The sequence below is a fragment of the Ochlerotatus camptorhynchus genome, unplaced genomic scaffold (assembly GCF_037179485.1).
Source record: "Ochlerotatus camptorhynchus isolate MF236.1 unplaced genomic scaffold, CSIRO-AGI_Acam_v1.1 ptg000370l, whole genome shotgun sequence".
NCBI classification, from domain to species: Eukaryota; Metazoa; Arthropoda; class Insecta; order Diptera; family Culicidae; genus Ochlerotatus; species Ochlerotatus camptorhynchus.
The window spans coordinates 1379125-1392907 of NW_027040858.1; the positions used below are offsets into that span (position 1 = coordinate 1379125).

General features: G+C 42.8%; 1 protein-coding gene across 1 annotated transcript in view; it reads left to right on the forward strand.

The window, feature by feature from the left end:
* Positions 1-13783, forward strand: part of Ugt50B3 (UDP-glycosyltransferase family 50 member B3) — a 198186-nt gene that overhangs the window by 55471 nt on the left and 128932 nt on the right. The window contains exon 3 of the mRNA XM_065232571.1: positions 2555-2607. The gene's annotated coding sequence lies outside the window, so the exon portion shown is untranslated. The remainder of the gene's footprint in view (positions 1-2554; positions 2608-13783) is intronic.

The following is a 13783-nucleotide window of genomic DNA, read 5'->3' on the forward strand; positions in this document are numbered from 1 at the left end:
GAGGTAATACATACAGGCGCATCTTATTGTAAATGAAAGAAACCTCGGAATGGGAGCTATCACCTTCTAACTCCCGGAATAAAGCTGTCTACAATTACCATAAATACGACATTGGGAGAGAGAAAGTTCTTCCATAATAACACTGCCGTCCAGTGGGAGTTCGAGGGAATACACTCATACACACACACAAACACACACACAAACACACACACGCGCGCGCGCATTACGATTGAAGCAGACAGAAAGGAGCGCAGGGTGGTGTACCGAACGGCCAGGTCTTCACTAAAACGAAAGATAACGCTGACCAAGTCAAACAGTTTCAAGGAGCTGTGCCGCGATGCCGATGCCAACGTTCCCGGACATGTTCAGGATGGTGCTGCAGAAATGTCTGGACGAGCGTCAGTTCCCTGATAGGTGGAAGGTACAAAAGCTTCTGCTGTTGCCAAAGTTTGGAAAACCACCTGGGAATCCTGCATCGTATAAGCCAATATGCTTTCTGAATACTGTCGGAAAGCTCTTGGAGAGGATTATCCTGAACAGGCTGACGAAATGCACGGAGAGTGAACACGGATTGTCGGAGAGGCAGTTCGGATTCCGTAAAGGGAGTTCGACGGTGGATGCAATTCGGACAGTGAGCCGAGAAAGCTTCCAAACAGAAGCGGAGAGGAAATCGATACTGCGCCATGATTACGATTGATGTGAAGAATGCATTCAATAGCGCCAGCTGAGAGGCAATCGCCAAGGCGCTCCATATAAGCTGTGGAACGGAATGTACAATGGCGTGCTGACGCTCAAGCTGCCCAAAGGAGTTGAGATCGTTGGCTTTGCGGACGATGTCGTCTTGACGGTAACCGGTGAGACGCTGGAAGAGGTGGAAATGCTGGCAGCCGAGGCGATCGATACGATTGGTAACTGGATGCAAGGAGCGAAACTGCAGATATACCCTTACTAAATAGTGCAGTGGGCAGAGATCACCGTTGGAGAGCACACCATTGTTTCGAAGCGCGTGCTGAAGTATCTAGGAGTGATGATCGACGACTGGCTAAAATTTAACAGCCACATCGAATATGCGTGCGAGAACCCTGGTACAAGCAGCAGCAAGAGGCGTCTTCTAGCTAGTGTGGTCTCATCGATACTAAGGTACGGAGGTCCAGCCTGGATTGAAGCGCTGAAAACGAAGCAGAACCACATGAAATTGAGCAGTACGTTCCGGCTCATGGCTATGCGAGTCAGCATCACCTTGGCGAAGGACTACGAGTGCTATATGACGAGAGAAACCAGAAGAGTACGAAAAATGGTGAGAACGGTGTCGATGGCTAAGTGGTAGCAGGAGTGGGATGCAGCAGAGAACGGTAGATGGACACACAGGCTAATACCGATTCTTTCGACCTTTTCCTGGGTGAACAGGAAGCATGAGAAGTCAACTTCCACTTGACGCAGTTCCTGTCTGGTCATGACTGCTTCAGGAAGTACCTGCATCGGTTCGGACACACAACGTTACCCTTCTGTCGGGAGTGTGGGAATGTGGAAGAATCACCACAGCACGTGGCCTTCGAATGTCCTAGATTTGATGCTGTGCGAGAGGATATACTCGCCCTTAGCGCGGAGAATGTCGTCGAAGACATGTGTCGAGAGCCACCCTAATGACAAAAAAGAATACCACTATCCACCACCACCATGGACCATCTTTTTTTTCCAGTGTGCCGCAGGTGTGCCGGTTGTGCCGGTCATAGAGCTAGCTGCGATTGTTTGTAAAATACCCAACCCAGCAACCCGGTATTTCTTATTTCTGGCACCTTAAATGTGTTGGTTTGAAATCGCTAAGATAAATCGGTCTAGCGGCATTTTGGATTTAAATCCATAAGTGAACCGAGAAGTGAACTGCTGGTCTGTTATGTTATGTTTAATTAGAGGTTGTTACTGAATATACAGCCGAACAGCACGTAATGTTGAACAACTTCAGTGACCAGCAGTGCACCCATTCTATTTACAACAATCAAATGCCTACGAGATTGTGCCGAAGGTGAGTCGATGGATGTGCCCAAGCTGTGCCGAATCTAATTGCGGCAATGTGCTGTGAGTGACTTACACCTTGATTTTTAAACAGTCTGCGTGGCTTTTTTTTTGCCAAAGATGGTGTATAAATAAATAAATGAAAAAAGCCAAAATTGTCATGCACATAAGGGTTAATCGTATTGCATGCTTGCTTAAGTTGGAATTCAAGGGTCAATCGAAAAAAATCTCACTGCAAAGATTTTGTTACAGATAACCTCAAAATTATCTCAAATCGGACAGATATAGATAATTTGAAATCTGATACGATAGAGATATATCTATATTGAAGGTGAATTAAATCGCGATAACGATAACCTTATCTTTTGCACAGCCTTGATTAGTACCTATGGCGTAAATTTTCACATAATGTAGACAAAATTACGCCCATAAGAAATTTTCCCGCTGTTGAATAAAAGTTTAGTTCTAATCTTAATTGATTGATGAGAGGAAAAACAACGTAATAAGATATAAACTAATCTCTTATTCTCTATACTTCCAGGCTCGTGAACAATTTGATTCCGGAATATTCCAAGGATATCAATCCTTGGAAAGGTAAGTGATCAATCCTATTACCAATGTGATTCAGTTTCCACATGCAAACTCTAGACGCGGCAGAAGGAAATTCTCTAAACGCTGGGTATTTACGCATGTGACAGTCGGACAGCCCACACAAGCGCAAACATATCCACCATCCACGAGCCAACAGATTCATTGGCTATGTTGACATTTGCTTTGTTTAGCTTCTCGTCCATCGGTAAAAGGTGGACAAAAGAAACTTTGACTGGCACGAGACTTGTTGTTTGACAAATATTGATCTGTTTGAGAGTAAATCGCAGTATCAATGACTAACCATCGAAACGTGACGTATGTAAAATTATGCCTGAAGTTTTTAGAAATTGATCAAGTTGCATCATAAACAACTATGATTGACCCTCAACGGAAGATGCACCGTTTCCGCTTGGGTGATTTACTTCTAAAATAATCAAAATACAGAGTCACTTGCAGCACCCCCTCGCTGTCGCTGATTGTGGAGAAAACTTTCATTTACCATCCAAAACACGTTCCTCCATTTCGAGTCGTTTGAATATCATTCCTCCTTACCTGCCTACAGTGAATTAGATTTGGGTTCACGCATTACTGTTTCAGGCCCTCCCCCTATTCAAATCAATCAAGGGATTGGAAATTGATGGGAAGGTGTCATCGCGTTTGCTTGTTTATTTTATTGCTCGTGCACCTCACTTCTAATGCACGCTGCTTGTAGGTATTCACCTAGTACCCATGTGGAAATAAATCCGTTTCATTTCGGGTGGCATACTAACGAGCCGGACGTGTCCACCCGATCGCAGCAGGCGATTTCGAATTTATTGAAATTGACAGTTGGAAGAATGTGCGTTCATTGTTTTGATTACAGTTGAACGCAGTAAATTCGGTTCACAGTTGCCATTTGCCATCCGGTCAATCCCTTAACCTATGCGAAGGTTAGCTTGCTTTCAAGATCAAACCCTAGTCGCAATACTTAACAATTGCATTCAGGGTTCCATCAATTGGTGGAGCGCTTCCTGCTTCGGTGCACTAAGCAGCAGCAGATGTAAAACTACTTTCAAAAATAATCCAAACTTGTTTTGTTTGTTGTTCTGTGGACACCGGTATGGAACCTCCTCGGCACAGTAGGCTTGCTGCACTTCACCATGGCAACGAACGACCGAGACCGAGATTGGTTGCAACAAGGAGACGTCAGATGACGTAGTTAACTCACTGCAGACCGGACATTCCGGGTTTGATCCCTTTCACTTCACCGTTGTCAGCGCTCGCGCGCATGTGTGTGTGTGTGTGCGGGTTGAAGGACTGAACGCGTTACATTTTTATTTATCAAAATATCAAGCCGAACAATGGATTAGGTCCTAAGCAACATTGTCAGACTCACTTCACGGCGATAAAAGCTATTTTTACGGGTTTAAACGGTGTTATAGCCCAGTTATTAGCGAAAGAGAAACTTGATGAAGAGAATCGACCAATGTTACATAGTACCTAATCCATTGTTCGGCTTAATGTGTCACAAAAACAGTCGCACTAGCAATGACACTGTGAAGGATTTTCCTTGATCGCTCTTTTTTGCTGTTGTTGGAACTTCGCCGAGCCCGATTACATAAGTCTGTATTTCTCGGGTGCAAAAAAACAAAAATGGATAAGAAGAGCAAATATATCTTGCAAAATGGCAAGAGCTATCGCTTTTTTGTACCTTTTCCTGGTATTATAATACGAGGTACGAAATGCTTCGTACGGCACATCCGGGAAGAACGATAAATTTCCGATTTTCCTACGCTGGATCCAATCCTGTTTGCTCGGTGCAAAAAAAAAAACTTTTTATCTCCTACTCCAGGCAGAGTGGTGATGCTTTTGGCAATCTCCTTTCTTTTCTACTACGTGGATTTCAGCATTGGGAAATTATTTCTTCATTGATTCCAAACATATGAAAATATCCATTTTCTGCACGACAATCTTAATCCACCATTGAAAATTGACGTGTGAATGACAAAACGATAAAAAAAAACGAAGAACTGTATCGCAATTGAGATAAAGCTGGCAAGAAAATGACAGATGGAAATGTCGGAAGACTGAATATGTTTCCACCGAGAGTCAAACCAATTGATCCCAATCTGCAGATTGTTCCTGGCTGATTGAATTCAGATTGAATTTCTTCATTAAACTCGTCCATGCCATGGATCAAACACAAAACAAACAAAGTGCCAATTAGAGATCCCATCGGAACCAATCCAATCGTCTGACAAGTAGGCGACTAATCGCTGTCACTACTATTCATGGCACGCGCCGCCTACTGCCGGCGACCATTATTTCGCTAATCGTTGCTTTGAGCTTTTCCCGCTCGATTCGGCTATGATGGCCACTTACTGCCATATGGGACACAAAGGTAATGCGTTTTGATTGCTCTATGTAGGGATTTTCACTAGCGAGCTTAGGTTTCTCGGTCGTAACTGGGTGACTGCACCTATCAAGGTTACTACGAAGGAGGAAGTTTGTATTGACTTTTGTAATTTGCATAACAAACAGCCACGATTTGGGTGGGTAAAGTTTTCGTGTCGGCGGAAATGTCCTAGGGGGTTGGAAATTTTCGATTGTTTTGTCTTGCCCCTCCAAAATCAGCATCCCGCCTTGGATAATATGTTCCAAAAATTAGGACTGCAGTCAGTTTAACAAAGGGTAAATCACTAACTCAGCCCAACAAAGCGTAAATCATTAATTCGGTATAAGCACCCATTTCCGTCATATCGAGCGGAAACATCAAATATGTCAATAATTTCGACGTGAACCAATCAATCGTTTGAAAAAAAACAGCGATATTTAACGCACACATAATTAACATGTATGAACTTCTTCGATTTACATGAAATTTTGCATAATTGAGTGTCATGGGAAATACTTGACATTTTAGTTAAAATTCAATTTTGGATCTTGTAAAATTTTCAAAATGGTGTCATTGAATTTTTTCAAAAAATTGTAGCACGGAAACGGCACTTCTGATCAAAATAACGTATGAGACAGTAGAGAAATGTAATTTTTTGGGGAAAAATGTTAAATTTAGAAACTCGTTATTCGATAACGCGATATTTTCAATAACTCGATGGTTCTGCGGTCCCTTATATCTCCCATACATCGTAAAGGGTGTCCACTGTTAAATTGCATCACTTTCAAAAAGCTGTAACATTTTTCTCTTCGGGTTAATTTTAATGAAATTTTGGGTAGGATGGCCTCAGCGTGTATTGTTTACACTGCGTAACAGCGTTGCCAGAATGTTTTAAAGCTTATCGGTATCAAAGATTTTAAAAAAAATCGGTATTTATCGGTATTCACTATTTTAATTAATTTTAAAGTTTTGCCGTTTTTGAAGGCGATGTTTTTTATCTTTTGGACTATGATTGGAAAATTCCGGAAGAAAACTCCGGGGAATGTTTGAATTAGCTTCTGGAAGAAGCTGAAAACAACATCCAAAGAAAGGAGAAAGAAGCTCTCCTGGAGGAAATTTGAGGAAAATTCTGAGAGAAGTCGGAAAATCATCTGCGAAACTTCCAAGATATAAATTGAGAAACTTCTGACAAAAAATTAAAGAAACATTCAGAAAAATTGGGATTTCACAGTCAAAGGAAGGTAGAAAAGTTTCGGAAATCGGAAATAAATTCCAGAAGTAGCCATTTACAGGGGAAGCCAGAATGAGCTCGGAAAAACCTTCCAATAGAAGTAAAAAAACCAACTGGACAAAATTCCAGAACTAGACGAAAGAAATTTCTGGGAGAAGTTAAATTGAACTTCCTGGAGAAGACGGAAGAAACTTCCTAAGGTAGATTGGAGAAAAAAATTCTGGAGGAAGTCGGAAGCCAGAGCGCTAACGGAACAGTCGAAAGAAACAAGGACATAATTCCGGAAGAAAGAGCTTTTGGGGGATGTTCTAATGATCCAGAAAATTTTCCAAATGGTCATAAAACATCCCTGAAGACCCCGCAATGCCCCTGAAGGTTTTGAAACATTCCTGAAATGTACTTAGAAATATTCCATATTTCCTCGGGCTGTTATGGAGTACTCTGATCATCTTTGAAATACTTGGAACTTCCCTGATTATAATGAGACTACCGGAATATCTCTAATAAACTTATCAACACTGCAAGCACGGAACTTCCCATAAAATGTTCTCACAATGTGCTAATGTTCATGTAACTTCCCTTACGTTTCTTAAATTTGCATGAGCCCCTCGGAACATTGCTGAAGCTTTCGGAAATTGCCTGAGTTTCTCGGAACTCCTTTAAAATTTCAGCGATGTTCTCGGAGCTTCCTTAAGTTCTCTCAATTGTCCTGAAACTTATGGAACTGTCCTTAAAACCATTAAATTTTCCAGGAGTTCTTTGGACTTGTGAAGCATCCAAAATATTTATGATGTATCCTTAAGTTCACTGGAGTTCGCTGGACCGGGTTTCAGAATTTTAACAGAAGTTATTGAAACATTCTTCAATTTATCGAAACTTACTCAAAAGTATGGACTTTTCTGAAGTTTCAGAACTTCTTAAAAGTTCCTGCAGCTAGTGTGGATCCGCAAAATCTGGAAGTATCCCTGCAGTTCCAGAAAAGTTGAAAAAACTGGCGGGAAAAGATGGAAGACTCATTCGAGCGAAGGCTGAAGAAGCTTCCAAGGGAAGTCAAATAAGTTTCCGAGATGAATCGTAAAATAATTTACGATGTAAGGTGGGATAGTTCAGGAAGTTAAATAATGTTTAAAAAGTATGTCCCTATTCCCCCGGAATTAGCAGAAAGAGCCATCGACTGTTTATCGATTCATGGGCAACCAAAAACGGTGAGGAAATTGAAACATTCATCGAAAGAGTATCCATAAGATATTTTTAGAGATGATTTTTTTTTTAATTTTAAAGTCTCAAAAAAATTGAGATGTTCAAAAAGATACAAGTCTCTCACAATAATTTTCTCTGAAATTCAAGTGCGGGCAGGCAATATTCTTTTTGATTATTTAATAAAATCGGTAAAAAATCGGTATAAAACCTAAAAAATCGGTATTCTGAGTAACCTTATCTGTATATCGGTATCTAGTTCGGAAATCGTTATAAATACCGATAAATCGGTATATCTGGCAACGCTGCTGCGTAAGTTTTATTGGCGTTGACGGCGACTCTGTAGCTCTTTACTCCTATGAGAAAATCCATAAGCAAACGTCAGACTGTGCGTGAAACATGGCGTACTTTGTACTATCAGGGGGTGGAAACTAACGATTTTAAATTGATTCACTGCTTGAGTAGCCTATTGGTCCCAAGTACTTCTATGGCGTACCCCATTCTAGTTGAAATTCTATTACTACACTATGCTATGAAAGTTTGACAGATAACATCAGGGGTGTGTGGATTCATACAGAACATGCAGGGGTGAGTGAAATAGCTTGGGACTGCTTGGGACCGTTGTTCTGGTACTGAGTGAGCCAAAAATAATAATGATTTTCTTCGGGACCCAGTGGTCTTAGAGTTACCTCTATGGTACTATCCTTTCACTCTACCGAAAATTCCCATAAGAAACTGTCTATATTTGCTGGAAGAGCAAAATTTTCGACAGTGCCGCCAACGCCAATTGTGAAATTTCTAGTAGTTTTGAAAAAGGATTCAAAGGAACAGCACGTGCGCGAGAAACAACCCACATCTTTCGCACCGAGCCATCGGAAAGATGTTGGGATTCCAAAAATCTACTGTTCCTCGTGTCATAGGGTTTTTCGGAGAACGTTTAACCGTCGATCGGAAGCAAGTGAGCGCAAGAAAAAGTGTTCCGTACTGCGTTGAAGATCATAAGCGAGTGGTTGCTGCTTTCAAACGCCAACCCAACTATTCCGTTCGAGATGTCGCGAAACAAGTGCACCTGACAAAAAGTTTCGTGCAGAAACAAGCAGTAATACGTTCATTCAAGGTTCAGAAAGCACCAAACAATAATGCCAACAATCAATACGAAACTAACGATTTTAAATTGGCTCACCACTTTAGTAGCCTATTGGTCCCAAGCAAACGATTAACGTACCCTATTCTAGTTGAAATTCTATTACTACACTATGTTTGTTTTGATTCGCTATGAAAGTTTGACAGATAACATCAGGGGTGTGTGGATTCATGCAGAACATGCAGGGGTGAGTGAAATAGCTTGGGACTGCTTGGGACCGTTGTTCTGGTACTGAGTGAGCCAAAAATAATAATGATTTTCTTCGGGACCCAGTGGTCTTAGAGTTACCTCTATGGTAATGCTGTACACACAAATGTTGACAAAACCACACTGCTGTATCATGGACGATGAATCATACGTAAAAGTGGACTTCAAACAAATTTCGTTAAACCAGTATGTGACTGCAAAATACAGGTTCGATGTTTCCGAGTACCTCAGGAAACAGCAAGTCTTGACTAGTTTTTCGAAGGGACGTATCAGCTTTTGAAAATAATGCATTCGATCGTCGATTTGGCGTAACTAGTATCTCACCCAGGCATACTAACACTACCATCAGATAGGGGAATTTTCAGCGTTCCCTTCGAAAAAGTAATCAAGAAGTTTCGAAGTGCCCCAAGAAATTCATGATTCGGCAGGCGATTTGTCCGTGCGGAAAACGGAGCAATCCTTTCGTAACAACTACAACCGTAAATGGCCAAGTCTACATGAATTGAGTGCGTGAAGAAACGACAACTTCCGTTTTTCAAACCACACAACGTTCCTACAATTGTTTGGCTGGAACTAGCCTCTTGAAGTTCTGGAGTGAAATAAGACGAATGGGGTCAATTTCGTGCCGAAGGATCTCAATTCCCCAAACACATCGGAGTTGCGGCCGATCGAAAGATACTGGGCTCTGTAAGCATCCTAAATTTATCACTACGGAGCAGGAAATGTTGAAATCATGGTTGAAAGCAGAAACAATGTCGATTCAACCGTTGTACAAAACCTTATGGGTGGAATTAAGAAGAAAGTTTGAGCATTTGGATTTGGTGAAGAAATAGGAATTAATATACGTAAAACAAACCAAAATTTCATGACAAGCGGTTGAGAGACTTATTTTTGGCAAGTACTTCTAAGTGATGCAATTTAACTGTGGACACCCTTTACTCTCCACAAGTCGATATTTCTACAAGTCGATATTTCTACAAGTCGATGTCTCCTTTGGTCGATGATCTACGTAGTGTTATTTTGATTCTTTAACTCGATATGTCAAAGGTAGAGCTTCTGAATTCTGTGATGTTGATGTTAAAATCAAAGGATCTTTAAAAACATGGTAACTGACGATTATACTGAGGACCCAGGACCCATGGTGTTGGTGTTTCGGGTAAATGGTTCGTACCTGTAATTTATATCAGGACCTGTCATGAGATATATCAAACAGGTTATATTGAAGTAATAAAATTGGGTTGTTGGCGGAATGCTTAAATAAAACACCAAAAAAGATTATCTTCTATTTAATTACACTTAATTCTTTTTGGTATCTGTTGTCATAGATGCCAACATTAGTTAAGTGGAATTAAATGAAAGACACAATTTTTGGCTGGTTATATTGAATGCTCAGGCCGGTTGCTCGATTAACGTTTGCATTAACAAAATGGACTTTTTTCGGATGGTGATAAAAAAAGCTAAGACAGATACTTTCTTTTGATAAATTTCCCATGGAAGGTAATTAGGGGAAAAGTTGGCTTCGGCAATACCTTAACCTATTATCGTCAGGGAGGTAAACAACGTCCTTGGGAGCTCAATTTTGGCATGTGGATACATTGTGTTTCAGAGCAACTATTGGCCAAATTTGAGTGCTCTAGGACTTTGTTTACCCCCCTGACGATAATAGGTAAAGGTATTGCCGAAGAAAACTTTTCCCCTATTTAAGCTTACTTGCAAAAAAAAAAATAAATAAATAAATTACACCCTTGCGAGCGGCCTTCCGGCAGTTAACCGGAACATTCGCCAAAACGGACGAAAACATGCGTGTAGGCATGTTTTTGAGTTCTTTCTTCATTTTATTTATCAATTCCTCCTCAGTTTTCGCGACAAAATTGTTTGAGTAGATCTTACGCTTCAGGTTGGCCCAAAAATTCTAGATGGGACGCAGCTGGGGGACGTTGGGCGGGTGGCGAACCCACGGCGAGTCTTGGGTACCACATCGATATTCAGCCGCTCCATCTCCTCCAACAATCGCTTCGAGTAGTGGGCCGACGCCAGATCCGGCCAGAACACCGCGTCTTCGCCCTTATGGTATTTCTTGATGAACGACGCAACTTCCGGCAGGCATTTCGTACTATAAATTTCCCCATTCACGGCCAGTCCGGAGCGAAAGAAGAGCGGCTTTGACATCCCCTTCTCACTGATTGTCAGCCACAGCAGCACCTTCTTGGGGAACTTGGTGTGTGAAATGAACTTCACCTCGGAGCTCACTTCCTTCGTGGGGGAAGTAAAATACGAAGTGCCCTGCCAGTCCTTGCCCTCCAGGGTGAGATAGGTCTCGTCGTCCATCACCACCGCCACGTCGCGATTCGCCGGGAAAAACGAGTTGACCATCTTATTCAGCCGCTGTCGCTGCGTCATTTCCTGCAGCTCCGAAACCAGTGGACGTGACTTCCGCTTCCTGACATGTATGTTTATGTTCGCCAGGTACTTTTTCACTGTTTGACCGGTTGCGTCGACCTCCCGGCCAAGCGCACGCAGCCCTCGGTCTGCCTCTTCTACATACTTTGGAGCTGCTTGTCGCTCAGGGTCGTCGGCCGTCCGGAACCGGGCTTTCTATCTATACTCTGATTGTTGTCTAATAGTGCCAAGATGTTTTAGATGCCAGAACGGGCGTATCCGGCGTCCACAAAGTGCTGCACGATGTCCGTTTTCGACGCGGCGGGATGCCGTTCTTTAAACGCACACACTTCTGAACGGAGTTGCTTCACTGTTTTTGCCATCACGGTTAGAGTTCGACTGATAGAGCTGTCAAATTTTGTCTGATGACTCATGGGCTACTATGATTGATGCTGCATGGGTAGTTTCGTCAATTTTTGTCCATTTTTTAAATGCAAACGTTATTAGGCCAAATATGGTCATTAGGCTGTACGGTTACTAAGCCGAACGGTTATTAGGCCGAACGGTTATTAGGTCGAACGGTCATCAGGCCAAGTTCCGGAAAAAAATTTAACACTTGCGAAGAAAATTTACTGGTTTGAAAAAAAACATCCAGCAGGATAAATAAGGCTATTCCAAGGGGTGGTCACTCTACACACTTATTGTACGCCAACTTTTTTCTCAGTGTGCCAAACGTGTGCCGGCAGTGCCGAGAGTGTCATCAGCTTATCAGCTTAATGCTGTGGAATCCTATCCCAAAGCCTAACTGTCGTGACTCTCGGTTCGTTGCTCCCAAATTCTCTCGGAAAAGGACTACACTGAACCTAATAAGCAACGGCCTCGGCCACCGATTCGAAGCTTCGAGCGAGAAGGTTCTCCAGGGGAGGTACTTTTAATTTCCGACAGGACAATAAATTCTACTGGTTTGGAGTATGATGAGGAGTCGGATGAACCACAGGTGACGGTGGTCTTAAGTAGACGAAGTGAGCGTGCATCATCAGAGGAAACTGGTCCAGATGCTCTTCACATTCTGATGAACGCTTCCGGGAGGAGTTTCTCCCGAAATCCATCGACTCAGTCAAAGATGCGTCGCCAGCGTTCTAGTGGGAGTTTCAACAGGAATCAGACATCCCTGGTGGAGGTGGGGTTTAATATGTCCACACGGTCAGACAGTCCAACGATCGGACAAATGGAGAGAAGTATGATGTCTCTGGCGAAAAGGAGTGCCGGCCAGAGAACACCTGTAAAAGCTGGGCCGCTGTCGATGTTTGGAAAGCAAACACCGGTGAAGTTTCTACCTCCGAACATGGTCCGAGTGATCATCGAAGGCAATACATCGATGTCAGTTACGAGGAGGACCGAATCATGGAACTGAATGTCGGTTGGCTGATCAACGAAGTGGTGAAGCGTTACGAAATCAAACATGGTAAACGATCACTGATAAAACTACTACGGCCAGATGCTGGGTTTGTATGGACACTGATCCCCTTACGACGCTTCTGTGCGCCGAGCTGTGCGCCTCGGATTCCATAATCAATTCGTACCTCATGGAATTTGAAAACCTGCGCTCCGATCAGTTCTACGAGGATTATTGCAAACATTGCGATGTTGACATGCTTACCGAACTGCTCCAAGCGCTGGGCACCGAGGAAAACGCCGGTCACTTTACACTTCGCTGGGACTTCTTCTCCGCCAAGCCAAGCCTATACATATTCTATTTCATGCGCTATCCTTCAACCAAATCACCGATGTCGACTTTCAGGAGTTCACCTTCAAGCCCAACAACTGACCAATCAACATCCTCTTTCAGCTGTGATTTCAGCTCCGTCACGAATCTCCCCGCCCCAAATCGATCTACCAAAGTCTTCAACGTTCCCTTCACTTCCTCCTTCAGGGCCTCGCTCTCCCAACTAACCAACTCACTAATCACATTCCGAATCGGAATTATGATCAGTAGCAGTCCCTTCATGGTCATCTATTCAATCAGCTTCCGGAACGATGCCACCCCCTTCCCAACTTCGATCAAACTGTTCTGAAACACCAAAGCCTTCCGCACCAGATCCTTGAACATTTCGATCGTCTTGAGTGAAGGTTCTCCGATCTCGAAGTCTTCCGCTAGCGACTCCAGCACCATCCGGAAGAATTCCAGTATCACCCCCAGATTACAGTTGTACTTGGCAACGGTCATCGCCTTGATGACCTCGCTCATTCCGCAAGCATACCGCGTTGACTGTTGATCGGTTTTTAGCTAATGTCTTGGGGCAAGTCAGCTTTTGATCATGAGTAAAACCGGAGTTAATTTTGAGTAACTCTGAGTAGCTCGCGTTGCTCAACATAAAATACACATAGCAACCGATACTGTCAAGCAAAGCAAAGCAACAACGGTGCGCTTGCAATGCTTTACTGGGAAGATCTTTCAGCAATGAAAGGGCAATTGCACGTGTATGCAAGGAACTACAAGCTGCCCCCTCAAAATCGATGGAAGATTTTTATGGTGACCTTACGGAACAGTCAGAGCTGTCTTGCTTTACTGCTGGATTTTGAACAATCTTTAGGAGGGTTCCAGTCAATCGCAAAGGGGATTTATGGCAGTCTCAGTAGAGATTCC